The 12317-nt window shown below is 45.8% G+C and overlaps 1 protein-coding gene and 1 pseudogene across 2 annotated transcripts in view; both read right to left on the reverse strand.

Moving 5' to 3' along the window:
• Positions 1-11003, reverse strand: part of LOC127060964 (uncharacterized) — a 113891-nt pseudogene extending 102888 nt beyond the window's left edge.
• Positions 1-12317, reverse strand: part of LOC127060968 (uncharacterized) — a 1003595-nt gene that overhangs the window by 910152 nt on the left and 81126 nt on the right. The gene's annotated exons all lie outside the window — the stretch shown is intronic.

A 12317-nucleotide genomic window follows, 5' to 3' on the forward strand; every position in this document is an offset into this window, starting at 1 on the left:
CTTCTGCTTTAGCAAAAAGGAAGTGGGATGGCAGGGAAGAGACCATGCTTGATATGGCAAAGAAGCCCCGAGAATAAGCAGATGCTCTGCATGGCCCAACACATGCAAGAATTGCTGCTGTGGAAACATGTCTGTAGAAATTAGAAGATAAGATAGAGAAGAATGGCAAGAAACTCAGATTAAAAAGGGCCTTCTCCAAATCTTGGCAGTACAGATTAGAGGTTGTGGTACCAAACATAGACGTTCCCCAGATAGGGAGAGAAGGTACATTCAACAATGTGAGCTGTGGTTCTTCCTGCGTGATTGCGGAGAAAACATGAGGAGATGGGATGGAAAATCTACTGCTGCTCTGGCACAACAGGTGCTTGAATTGAAGGACAGCAAGACTCAGAGAAGAAGTTCCACTAAAAAGGAAGCAGCTCCAGTAGCCTGTAGCTGAACTGCCAGGTATCATGATGATGACAAGTCAAATCCCCTTGAAGGAAGCTCTAAGACATACCCAGGGAGGAAGGATAACCAGGCTTAGAGGAGCCCTGCCTCTAGCCAGGTAGAGGCTAGGGAAAACCATGTTTTCTGGACTGTGTGGATTCATTGGCCTGGCACATCCAAACCACAAAAATATGAGGCCTTGGTCGACACTGCTGCGGAGTACACAATAATCCCATCAAGACATGTGGGGGAAGAATCTGTTTCTATTGCTGGTGTGACAGGGGGATCACAAGATTTTACTTTGGTGGAAGCTGATGTGAGCCTGACTGGAAATGAGTGAAAGAAACACCCTGTTGTGACTGGCCCAGAGGCCCCATGCATTTTGGGCACAGACTTCCTCCGAAGTGGGTATTTCAAAGACCCAAAAGGACTCAGGTGGGCATTCGGGTTAGCGGCTGTAGACACAGAAGATGTTAAGCATTTGAACACCTTGCCTGGACTATCAGAAAACCCATCTGCAGTAGGACTCCTGAAGGTGGAAGAGCAATAAGTATCAATTGCCACTTCCACAGTGCATTGCCGACAGTACAGAACAACTTGAGATGCTGTGACTCCCATCCACAAGATGATCCATGAGCTGGAGAGCCAAGGGGTGGCCAGCAAAACCCACTCACCCTTCAACAGTCCCATTTGGCCTGTGCGTAAATCTGAAGGAGAACGGAGATTGACTGTGGACTGTCATTCGTGCTTTGAATGAAGTGACTGAGCACTGAGCGCTGCTGTGCCAGGCATGTTGGAGCTCCAGTATCAGCTGGAGTCCAAGGCAGCGAAGCGGTATGCCACTACTGACATTGCCAATGCATTTTCCTCCATTCCTCTGGCAGCAGAATGCAGGCCTACATTTGTCTTCATGTGGAGGGTGACGCCTTAAGTTTTAGCTTTCATATTTTTCAGATTCTGTACTGCCTTAGTGTGTAACTCTGAACTTCAAATTAAGTTCTCGTCACAGTATAGTTAGACAAAACTATCCTTTTCCAGCTTGAGACTCAAGGACAACCGTTGCAGCCTTCAGGCCCAAAAAGCATAAAAAATGGTGAATTGAAGAAAGCAACCAGGAGGATGGAACTTCATAACCTGAAGATGTAATTGGACAATTAACCCCAATATGTTAATGGACCAAAACTTATAAAAGTGTGAAAACTCGTGACCATCGTCCATCTTGCATCCATCTTGGGTCCATCTTGGGCAGAGCCCTGGCCAGGATCTTGTACTGCCCAGGGTGTATCCTTGTAAGGCCTTTTAATAAATACCTACTTTATTCTTTTAACTCTGTCTAGCCTCTGTTCTAGGTAAGCCTTACAAGGCATCAGGGGAGTGCAGAACACCTGGAACCAATTGCCCCAGGGCATGGAAGCACAGTCCTACCCTCTGCCATGGAGTGATCCAGACTGCACTAGAAAAGGGTGAGGCTCCAGAACATCTGCAGTACATTGATGACATAATTGTGCGGGGGAACACAGCAGCAAAAGTGTTTGAGAAAGAAGAGAAAAACATACAGATTATCCTGTGCTTGTTTTCTGCTCCCTCTTTCTACCTCTGTTGAGGTCGGGATTGAAGGCACTTGAGATGATATTTTGCGTTCAGACTCAGGTGTTTATTGTTTCTTATCAATGTTACAGTCTCACAGCAGTGAGTTCTGCAGTCTTTCATTAGTAAGGCACAAAATGGCTAACTAACTCTTGTTACAAGGTCTTTTAAGGCTAAACTATCCAATTAAGAAATGACACCTAAATTATTTTCCCTTTTAACCCACTAACTGATCACTTGAAGCCTGCAATGCAGACTTTTCTGTCCAGTTACAAAATACCACCCAAATCCATGAAGAAGAAGGAAGAAGAATGGAAAGAACAACCTTTCTCTGCCTCAAAACCTTCATCTTGCTTCATATTTATTTCTATATTCTAAAACCCCAAACTCTAAGTTTTCCACCCCATGATATTATACAATTCTTACCAACTACACACCTGTAATCCCAGTGTTATCAATCAATTTTGGAAGCTTGTTCCATGGCATCAGGTCAAATGCAGCGCTCTCCTAGGGGTCAGTGCCTGTCAGCACAGAAAGTTTAAAATTCTCAGCACCCAGGGTTCCAACACTCCTGGAAGCCAGCTTCACCATCAAGAAGAGCAAAGTTAAGGGACCTGGTAGAGATACAGTTCCTGGGAGTAAAGTGGAGAGATGGATGGCGTCAGATTCCCATCGATGTCATCAATAAGATCACAGCTATGTCTTCACCAACCAATAAGAAGGAAACACAAGCTTTCTTAAGTGCCATAGGCTTTTGGAGAATGCATATTCCAGAATACAGTCAGATCGTGAGCCTTCTTTACCTGGTTACCCGCAAGAAGAATGATTTCCACTGGGGCCCTGAGTAGCAACAAGCCTTTGCCCAGATCAAGAAGGAGATCGCTCATGCGGTAGCCCTTAGCCCAGTCAGGACAGGACCAGATGTGAAGAACGTGCTCTACTCCGCAGCTGGGAGCCATGGTCTGTCCTGGAGCTTTTGGCAAAAGGTGCCTGGGGAGACTCGAGGCCGACCACTTGGATTTTGGAGTTGAAGCTACAGAGGGTCTGAAGCCAACTACACTCCAACAGGGAAGGAAATTTTAGCAGCCTATGAAGGAGTCCAAGCCACCTCAGAGGTAATAGGAACTGAAGCACAACTCCTCCTGGCACTCCGACAACTGGTGCTGGGGTGGATGTTCAAAGCAAAGGTTCCCTCTACCCACCATGCCACCAATGCCACATGGAGCAAGTGAATTGGTCTCATCACACAGTGTGCCCGTATCGAAAAATAATTACAAATTGTATGAAAGTGAAAACTTTGGTCTCACTGACGAAGAGGAGCAAAAACAAGCGACACATGTTGAAGAAGCTCCACCATACAACCAACTGCCAGCAGAAAAAACATGCTACGCTCTTTTTACTAATGCTTCTTGTGGCATCAAAGGGATGAAACCAAAGCAGAAAGCAGCCGTATGGAGCCCAACATGACAGGTCGCAGAAGCTACTGAAGGAGAAGGTGGATCAAGCCAATTTGCTGAACTCAAAGCTGTTCAATTAGCCCTGGGCATTGCTGAAAGTGAAAAGTAGCCAAAGCTCTACCTCTACACTGATTCATGGATGGTAGCCAATGCTCTGTGGGGATGGCTGGAGAAGTGGAAAAAGGCTAATTGGCAGCATAGAGGAAAACCAATTTGGGCTGCTGAAGAGTGGAAAAACATCGCTACCAGGAGAGAGAAACTATCTGTGAAAGTCCGCCATGTAGATGCCTGTGTCCCCAAGAGTAGAGCTAATGAGAAGCACCAAAATAACAAGGAGGTAGACCAGGCTGCAAAGACAGAGGTGTCAAAGATAGACTTAGATTGGCAACACAAGGGAGAGGTTTTCCTAGTTCGATGGGTGTCAGAGCACAGCTGGTCTGTGGCTGGGCAATTAATTCGGCCATAAATAAGAAACCCAGTTCGGCTAGCCTGGTTCGATAAACAGATCCCTGAGTGGACAATTATAGGATATATTTAAACCCAAACAGGGACTTCACCCAATCACATTCCATCCTAAGTTGCAGACATCTCACTGGTCAAAGATCTGGGCGGCTTTAAAACACAGACTAATCAGCTGTCTAAGCCTGGGAAATTCAAACTCCCTATATAAGGAGGGTCAGAAAAATAAAACATGCTGTTGTCACAAGGATCTCTGAGAGTTCGTGTCATCTCTGTCTCCAACCAATGACCCCACGTAACAGATGGGCTCATGATGCTTCAGGTCATCAGGATAGAGATGCCACCTATAAGTGGGCTTGAGGCCGAGGGGTAGATTTAACCATGAACAGTATATCTCAGGTTATCCATGACTGTGAGATGTGTGCTGCAATCAAGCAGGCCAAGCGGGTGAAACCCCTATGGTGTGGAGGGGGTGGTCCAAATATAAGTATGGAGAGGCCTGGCAGATTGACTATATCACACTGCCCCAGACATGCCAAGGTAAGCACCACGTGCTGACAATGGCAGAAGCCACCACGGGATGGTTGGAAACCTACCCTGTGCGTCATGCTGCTGCCCAGAACACCATCTTAGGTCTTGAAAAGCAAGTCCTTTGGAGGCATATTACCTCCAAGAGGATTGAGTCAGACAATGGGACTCATTTCAAGAACAGCCATATCAACACCTGGACTAGGGAACATGGCATTGAGTGGGTATACCATATCCCCTACCACGCACCAGCTGCAGGCAAAGTGGAGAGGTACAATGGACTGTTAAAACCCACCTTGAAAGCATTGGGTGGGGGATGGTTCAAAAAATTTGGAGCACTATCTAACAAAAGCCACCTGGTTAGTTAACACCCGAGGTTCCACCAATCGAGCAGGCCCTGCCCAGTCTGAGCCCGTGCATACAGCAGATGGAGAAAAAGTCGCAGTGGTACATGTCAGAGGTTTGTTAGGGAAAACAGTTTGGATCAATTTTGCCTCAAGTACAGACAAACCCATTTGTGGGGTTGTCTTTGCTCAGGGACCAAGTTGCACGTGGTGGATAATGCAGAAAGACAGAACAACACGATGTGTACCTCAGGGAGATCTGATTGTTGGGTGAGAACTATGTGTAAATATCACTGTTTGCTGAATGTCACTGCCTTTGTCTGTATATAGCTGTATACTGCATATATGTGTATATATATATGTATGTATAAATGTATGTGTGTGTAGAGTTAGAATATATATTAGTTGTGGTAGTAAGCTGATGATATGGGGATAAGGGATGAAATGTCTTGTGGTGACTTTATGATGCTGAATTGTATCCCCATTCATATGTTTAGCCCAGAAATACGTTTTGCACCTTTAAAACTAGATCTGAGAGTGAAGGGGAGGAGACATTAGAGATAAGAGCTTTCCTTCTCACAGACTGTGTTGTCTGCAGCACAGATATGTGGGAGAGAGCTCTCTGTGGGGATCCTGGGGGACATCCCCTGGGTTGGGAAAACACAAGAAGCTTCCCTCAAAAAAGCTGTTAAGACTCCATTGGTTCCTTCCCCTCTTCCTATGTCCCTGAGCCACTCCCTCCCTATTCCCTCATTGGCCCTTATCTTTGTACTGCCCCGAGACCAGGTTCACCCCCAGGGTCCCTCGGGAGAGGGAAAACCTGGACCCTCCATTTGTGTGTGCCTGGGACCTGAACATCTTAACGGGCAGCTGAATAAAACATCTGTGGATACCATGCAAAGGCCCTTTTTGCTTCCTTACCCTGGACTTTACTAGCAGCAATTCAGGCTGCAACAGCTCTCCTTTACTTTTAGTTAGTTTTTTGCTAGCTGATGCAGAGAAGCTCCCCGGACTGTGGTTTTTCTTTTTCTTGGAACTGTTCAAACCTGCTCTGGACTGAAAACCCAGAAAAAACAATGGGAGTTCACACCTGTGGCCCAGCAGATTAAGATTAAAAGATTAAATTAAAATTTAGAGCCAGAAATCAGGCATTAATTTTTTTTTAATTTCTGTAGTCTAACAGAGATTAAGCTGGGAAAATAGGACACCAAGCAAGCAAGGAGAAATCCCTTGGGGGAAAGGGAAGCAGGAAAACATCAGTAGATATACCTCCAGATAGCCCCATAAAGGTATAATTGGCACAGGGGGAACATAACCTAACATGAAGAATAAAATTAAAATTATACATTATTGTATGATAGAATAAACTAAAATGAAAATAAGATCTAATAATTTATATTAGCCAAAGTACAGGTCCTTTTAGGGGTAGATATGCCAAGCTTTGAATATTCATGTGAATACTAAGGAACTATTTAGCCAAGAAGAAAGTGATTATGCAGCCTATTGGAAGGGGGAGGCTTCTTTAAAGGCAAAGGAAAGACTAGGATCTCTTATATCTTCTATCCCCTTCATATTCGCCAGTACCTAGGGTACCCCCTTTACCCCCTGACGGACCTAATAAAAATACCAGGGGAAGACTGGTCCAACAAAATGAATCGAAAAATGCCAACCAAGCAGTGGGATAATATCCCCTTCAGGAAGTACCATTGGGAGAGGCACACAAGGGAATCGGGTTTATAACTGCCCCACTTAATTCCTCCAAAGTGAGAACATTCAAAAAATAATTAAAAGGTCTACTAGAAGACCCCCTTAAACTATCAGAACAAGTAGATCAATTTTTGAGACCCAATGTTTATACCTAAGATGAAATGCAATCTATAACAAACCTTTTGTTTATACCTGAAGAAAAACAAATGATCCTAGCAGCAGATATGTGTCCTAGGGTGATGTTATGATGCTTGTATCCCCAATTTGTTTATGCTGGATGTTATATTCTGTGCCTTCAAGACTGGGTCTGACAGTAAATGTGGGGAGAAGAAGAAGCACGGAGATTCGTTATCAGCTGCACTCTCCCCCACAGTCTGCTGGAACATAGAACTCTGTTGTTGTCTGGGCACGGACAGGGCAGAACAGAACGCTCCTTTACTTTTTAGTTAGTTTAGCTAGCTGAGGCAGAGAAGGTTTCCCTGCATTGATTTTCATTCCCTTTTCTGGGAACCGTTCAAACCTGCTCTGGAATGGGACCCGGGGAAACACCAACAGCTCACACTTTGTGGCCTACTGGTACTGGGGTCTACTCTGGGCAGCAGCCTTTCCCAGTGCCGGAGGGACTGATAACAGAGTGACCATGCACAGGAGAGATATTCTGAATTTGTCATCTCTTCAGAGCAGTGAATGAGTTTTGTCATCTGGTATTGTTCATTTCTTGTGCTGGGGAGTGCTTGGCCTGTTAAATAAGCAGTTTTTATTCCACTTCTCTCTGAGGAAATTCTTCCCAAACCGGCTGGGGGGAGGGGCCGTATGGGTTTGCTTTCTGGGGGGGCCCTTTTGGGGGTTTTCTCCCAAATTTGCCCTAAACAAGGACAGTATGCAAATATGAGAAAGAACATACACACAGACTCCCTGTGGATCAGAAAATACCCTTGCAATGCCCTAATTAGGATCACAATAACCCCAGGGGAAGGCAAAACATGAAAGATTATAGAACATTAATAGTCAGGGGAATTAGAGAAGCTGCTCAACGAACTCAGAATGCCCATAAGGCATTTACTAAACAACAACAAAAAAAGAAGAGACCCCAGCTGAGTGGCTGGAGAGATTAAGAAAAAATATGAGACAATATTCAGATATACACCTTGATACAGTAGCTGGAAAAGCTTTATTAAAGGTAACTTTTATCACTCATGCTTGGTCAGATATAAGAAAAAAGCTAGAAAAATTAGATGAATGACAAGATAAGAGATCAAATACTCTGGTAAAGGAATCACAAAAAATATATGTCAGAAGAAGGGAAGAGAAAGCAAAGGCAAAAGCTAAAATAATGGCAACTTCTATTCCCAGAGGAACCAGCATATAAGGACCCACTCTCCTAACTGAGACCCCAGTTGAGGCAAAATAAATGGAACAAGGGGGAAGATCATAGAATCACAGAATCGCTAGGTTCGAAGAGACCTTAACTATCATCTAGTCCAACCCATGCCCTAACACCTCAACTAAACCATGGCACCGGGTGCCACATCCAGTCTTTTTTTAAACACATCCAGGGATGTTGACTCCACCACCTCCCTGGGCAGGTAACTCCAGTACTTTACCACTCTTTCAGTAAAAACTTTTTCCTAATATCCAACCTATATTTCCCTTGGCACAGCTGAACACTGTGTCCTCTTGTTCTGTCAGTTGCTGCCTGGAAAAAAAGACCAACCCCCACCTGACTACAACCACCTTTTAGGTAGTTGTAAAGAACAATAAGGTCACCTCTGAATCTCCTTTTCTCCAGGCTAAACAACCCCAGCTCCCTCAGTCCTTCCTCATAGGGCTTTTGTTCCAAGCCCCTCAACAACTTTGTTGCCCTCCTCTGGATGCATTTAAGCCTCTTAACATCCTTCCCAAACTGAGGGGCCCAGAACTGGACACAGCATTCAAGGTGCACCCTCACCAGTGCCAAGTACAGAGGAAGGATGACTTCCCTGGTCCTGCTGGCCACACTATTCCTGATACAGGCCAGGATGCCGTTGGCCTTCTTAGCCACCAGGGCACACTGCCAATTCATGTTCAGTCAGCTGTAGACCAGTACCCCCAAGTCCCTTTCTGCCTGGGAACTGTCCAGCCATACTGTCCTCAGCCTATAATGCTGCAGGGGGTTATTGTGTCCCAAATGCAGGACTCGGCACTTGAACCTATTAAACTTCATCTTATTGGACTCTATCCACCCATACAAATGTTCCAGGTCTCTCTGCAGAGCCCTCCTAGCTTCCAACAGATTGACACATTATCTTAGCTTAGTGACGTCTGCAAATTTACTAATAGTAGACTCAATACCCTCATCCATGTCAGGGGTTGAAACAGGGGGTTGGAAATTCAACTTGGGGTAGAAACCAATTTTGGGTTTTTCTTTAGTCTTTTAACTTGTGTGCTCACAAAAAGGCCTGCAGTGAGAACAAAGGAGACTCAAGGCTACTCAGAAAGGAATGAAACCATCCAAAATGAAGAGAGATAAGAAGAGGCCCCTCACTCACCTTGAGACTGAAGCAGACAAAAAAACTGAATCTGGGTTATAAACACCACATTACAACTACATGACTGAAAAATTGCGCAGGCTCATAAAATTGATAAGACAGTTTCATGCATATGCATAGGTCTTTTATGCATATGCAACAGGTTAGGGAATAAAGGAGACTTGGGAATTTTCAGGGGTGCGCATGTCCTTGGGGAGCATGCGTCCAGGGCTGAAATAAATCAAACCGGCTTTACAACTTTTACAAGATGTGGAGGTTTTTTTCTGCACAGCATCAATAAAAATATTGAACAGAACCGGACTCAGCACAGACCCTTGAGGGACACCACCAGTGACTGGCTGCCAATTGGATGCAGCACTGTTCACCACCACTCTCTGGGCCTGGCCATCCAGCCCGTTCTTAACCCAGTAAAGAGTGGTCCTGTCCAAGCCGTGGGCTGCCTGCTTTTCCAGCAGTGTGCTGTGGGAGACAGTGTCAAAGGCCTCGCTGAAGTCCAAATAGACAACATCCACAGCCTTTCCCGCATCCACCAGGTGGGTCACCTGGTCATAAAAAGAGACCAGGATGGTCAAACATGACATATTCCTCCTAAACCCATGCTGGCTGGGTCTGATACACTGGCCATCCTGTAAGTGCTGAGTGATGACACTCATTATAAACTGTTCCATTACCTTACTGGGTAGTGAGGTCAGGCAAACTGGCCTATAATTACCAGGATCCTCCTTCCCAACCTTTTTGTGAATGGGCGTCACATTGGCCAACTTCCAGTCATCTGGAACCTCACCAGTGAGCCAAGACTGTTATTAAATGATGGAAAGTGGCTTCTCAAGCTCATCTACCAGCTCCCTCATCACCCTGGGATGGATCCAATCTGGTTCCATAGATTTATGAACAGCCAAGTGGTTCAGCAGTTCTCTGACTGCCTCCTTCTGGATAGCAGGGGGACCATTCTGCTCCCTGACACCATCTACCATCTCAGAAGGACAGTTGTCCTGGGGACAAGCCATGTTCCCACTAAAGACAGAGGCAAAGAAGGCATTAAACACATGCGTCTTCTCATCTGCAGTTACGAAGTTCCCTCCCTCATCCAACAGAGAACTGAGGTTGGTCTTACCCTTCCTTTTGCTATTAACATATCTGTAAAAACATTTTTTATTATCCTTTACAGAATTGCCAAATTATTTTTGAACTGAGCTTTGGCCTCCCTAATTTTTTCCTACATGCCCTAGCAACCCCCTAAATATTTCCTGAGAGACCTGGCCCTCCTTTCAAAGATGATACATCTTTTTTTTACTCCGAAGTTCCTTCAAAACCTCCTTGCCCATCCAGCCTGGATGTTTGCCTTGTTGACTCATCTTTTGGCACACAGGGACAGTCTGTTCCTGTGCCCTCAAGATCTGTTTTGAAGCACACCCACCTTTCCTGGACTCCTTTGTTTTTAAGGGCTGCATCTCAAGGAACTCCCTGAATAATTCTCCTAAATAAGCCAAGTCTGCCCTCCGGAAGTCCAAGGTAAAAGTCTTATTGATGTTCCTCCTTTCACCAAATATTGAGAATTCTATAATTTCATGATCACTATGCCCCAAGCGGCCTCCAACCACCACATCTCCCCCCAGCCCATCTCGATTTGCAAACAACAGGTCTAACATAGTCCCTCCCTTGGTGGGCTCACCCACCAGCTGCAACAAAAAGTTGTCTTCCACACACTCTAAGAACTTCCTGGACTGCCTCTTTTCTGCTGTATTAAGTTCCCAGCAGATGTCTGGTAGGTTGAAGTCATCTACAAGAACAACGGCTGGCGATCCTGAAACATTCTCCAGCTGCTTATAGAATAAGTTGTCTACCTCTTCTTCCTGATTGGGTGGACAATAACAGACACCCAGTAGGATGTCAGCCTTGTTGGCCTTCCCCTTAATTCTTACCCATAGGCATTCAATTTCATCATCATTAGTTTCAATACCCATGGCATCAAAAGCCTCCCTAAATACAGGGCCACCCCTCCACCTCTTCCTCTTTTACTCTCTCTCTCAAAGAGCTTGTAGCCATCCAGTGTAGCACGCCAGTTATGTGAGCTGTCCCACCATGTTTCCGTGATGGCAACTACAGCATAGCATTGCTGGTGCACCAGGGCTTCCAGCTCATCTTGTTTGTTACCCATGCTGTGTGCATTGGTATACATGCACCTCAGCTGGGCTACTGATTTCACCCCTAACTCGAGCTTACCACCCTTGGGCTTGCTTCCAGACAGCCCAGCTGCATCTGCTTCCCCCTTCAAACCTAGTTTAAAGCCCTCTCAATGAGTTCTGCCAGTTCACGAGCTGAAATTCTTCTGGTCTTAACAGAGAGATGCAACCCATCCAGTTCCAGCAGGCCAGGTGTCATAAAAGTTGCCCCATGATGAAAGAACCCAAAATTCTGCTCATGACACCAACCCTTGAGCCACTTGTTGACAATGTGGGCTCTCCTATTCTTTTCACCATTTTTCTCTGCCATGAAAGGGACTGAGTAGAACACTACCTGTGCTCCTGCCCTATCAACTACTTGACCCAGTCCCGTAAAGTCTCTTTTAATTGCCCTGACTGTTGCAGTGTGATGTCATAGCTTGCCTCACTTATCCTGGTCCTTTCCCAGGCGCCAATCACCTCTCCTTTCCTCCACCCTGCCCCCTGCTGAGCGCTGTCTGTCAGTCCTGGCATTCCAGAAGGGCATCAAGTGATTGGCAGAATTCAAAAGATGCCTTACACCCCTGGAGGACATTGGGCCATCCAGATGTCATTTGTCCTTTAAGACTTCCCCCCCTGTACCTGGTTGGTAGCCCCCCGTGCCCCTTCCCTCCCCCTCTCCCCGGGGTTAAAAGGAACAGCAACCATGCAGTTCGGGAGTTCTGTTGGAGTTGTTACTGGATTCAGAGGCCTGTGGGCCAGGAATAAAGCTCTGGATCGAAACCCTCCAGCAGAACCGACTCCTTTCCTTCACCATCACCTTAAAGTTTGTCTGCCAGAGGTAAACCTGAGCTCCTGCATGTTTTGACTTGCCTCCATGCGCCCAGATGCAGCATCCAGATGGCCAAAAGGTGTCTCTGAGGTGAAATCACCATAGTTGCCGCCTTTGGTCAAGCAGCAAGGGCCAGACAAGCCCAGGCACGTCCCATCTGGCTATATTGGTATTATTCCAATACCTGACTGTCCTCTTTTCAATCTCATCACTGCCAGCCTGGAGTATCAGCAGTGGTTAATAATCAGCCTGGGAAATCTCTCAGTGATATCCCATACCCGGGC

Source organism: Serinus canaria, chromosome W, assembly GCF_022539315.1.
Source record: "Serinus canaria isolate serCan28SL12 chromosome W, serCan2020, whole genome shotgun sequence".
NCBI lineage: Eukaryota > Metazoa > Chordata > Aves > Passeriformes > Fringillidae > Serinus > Serinus canaria.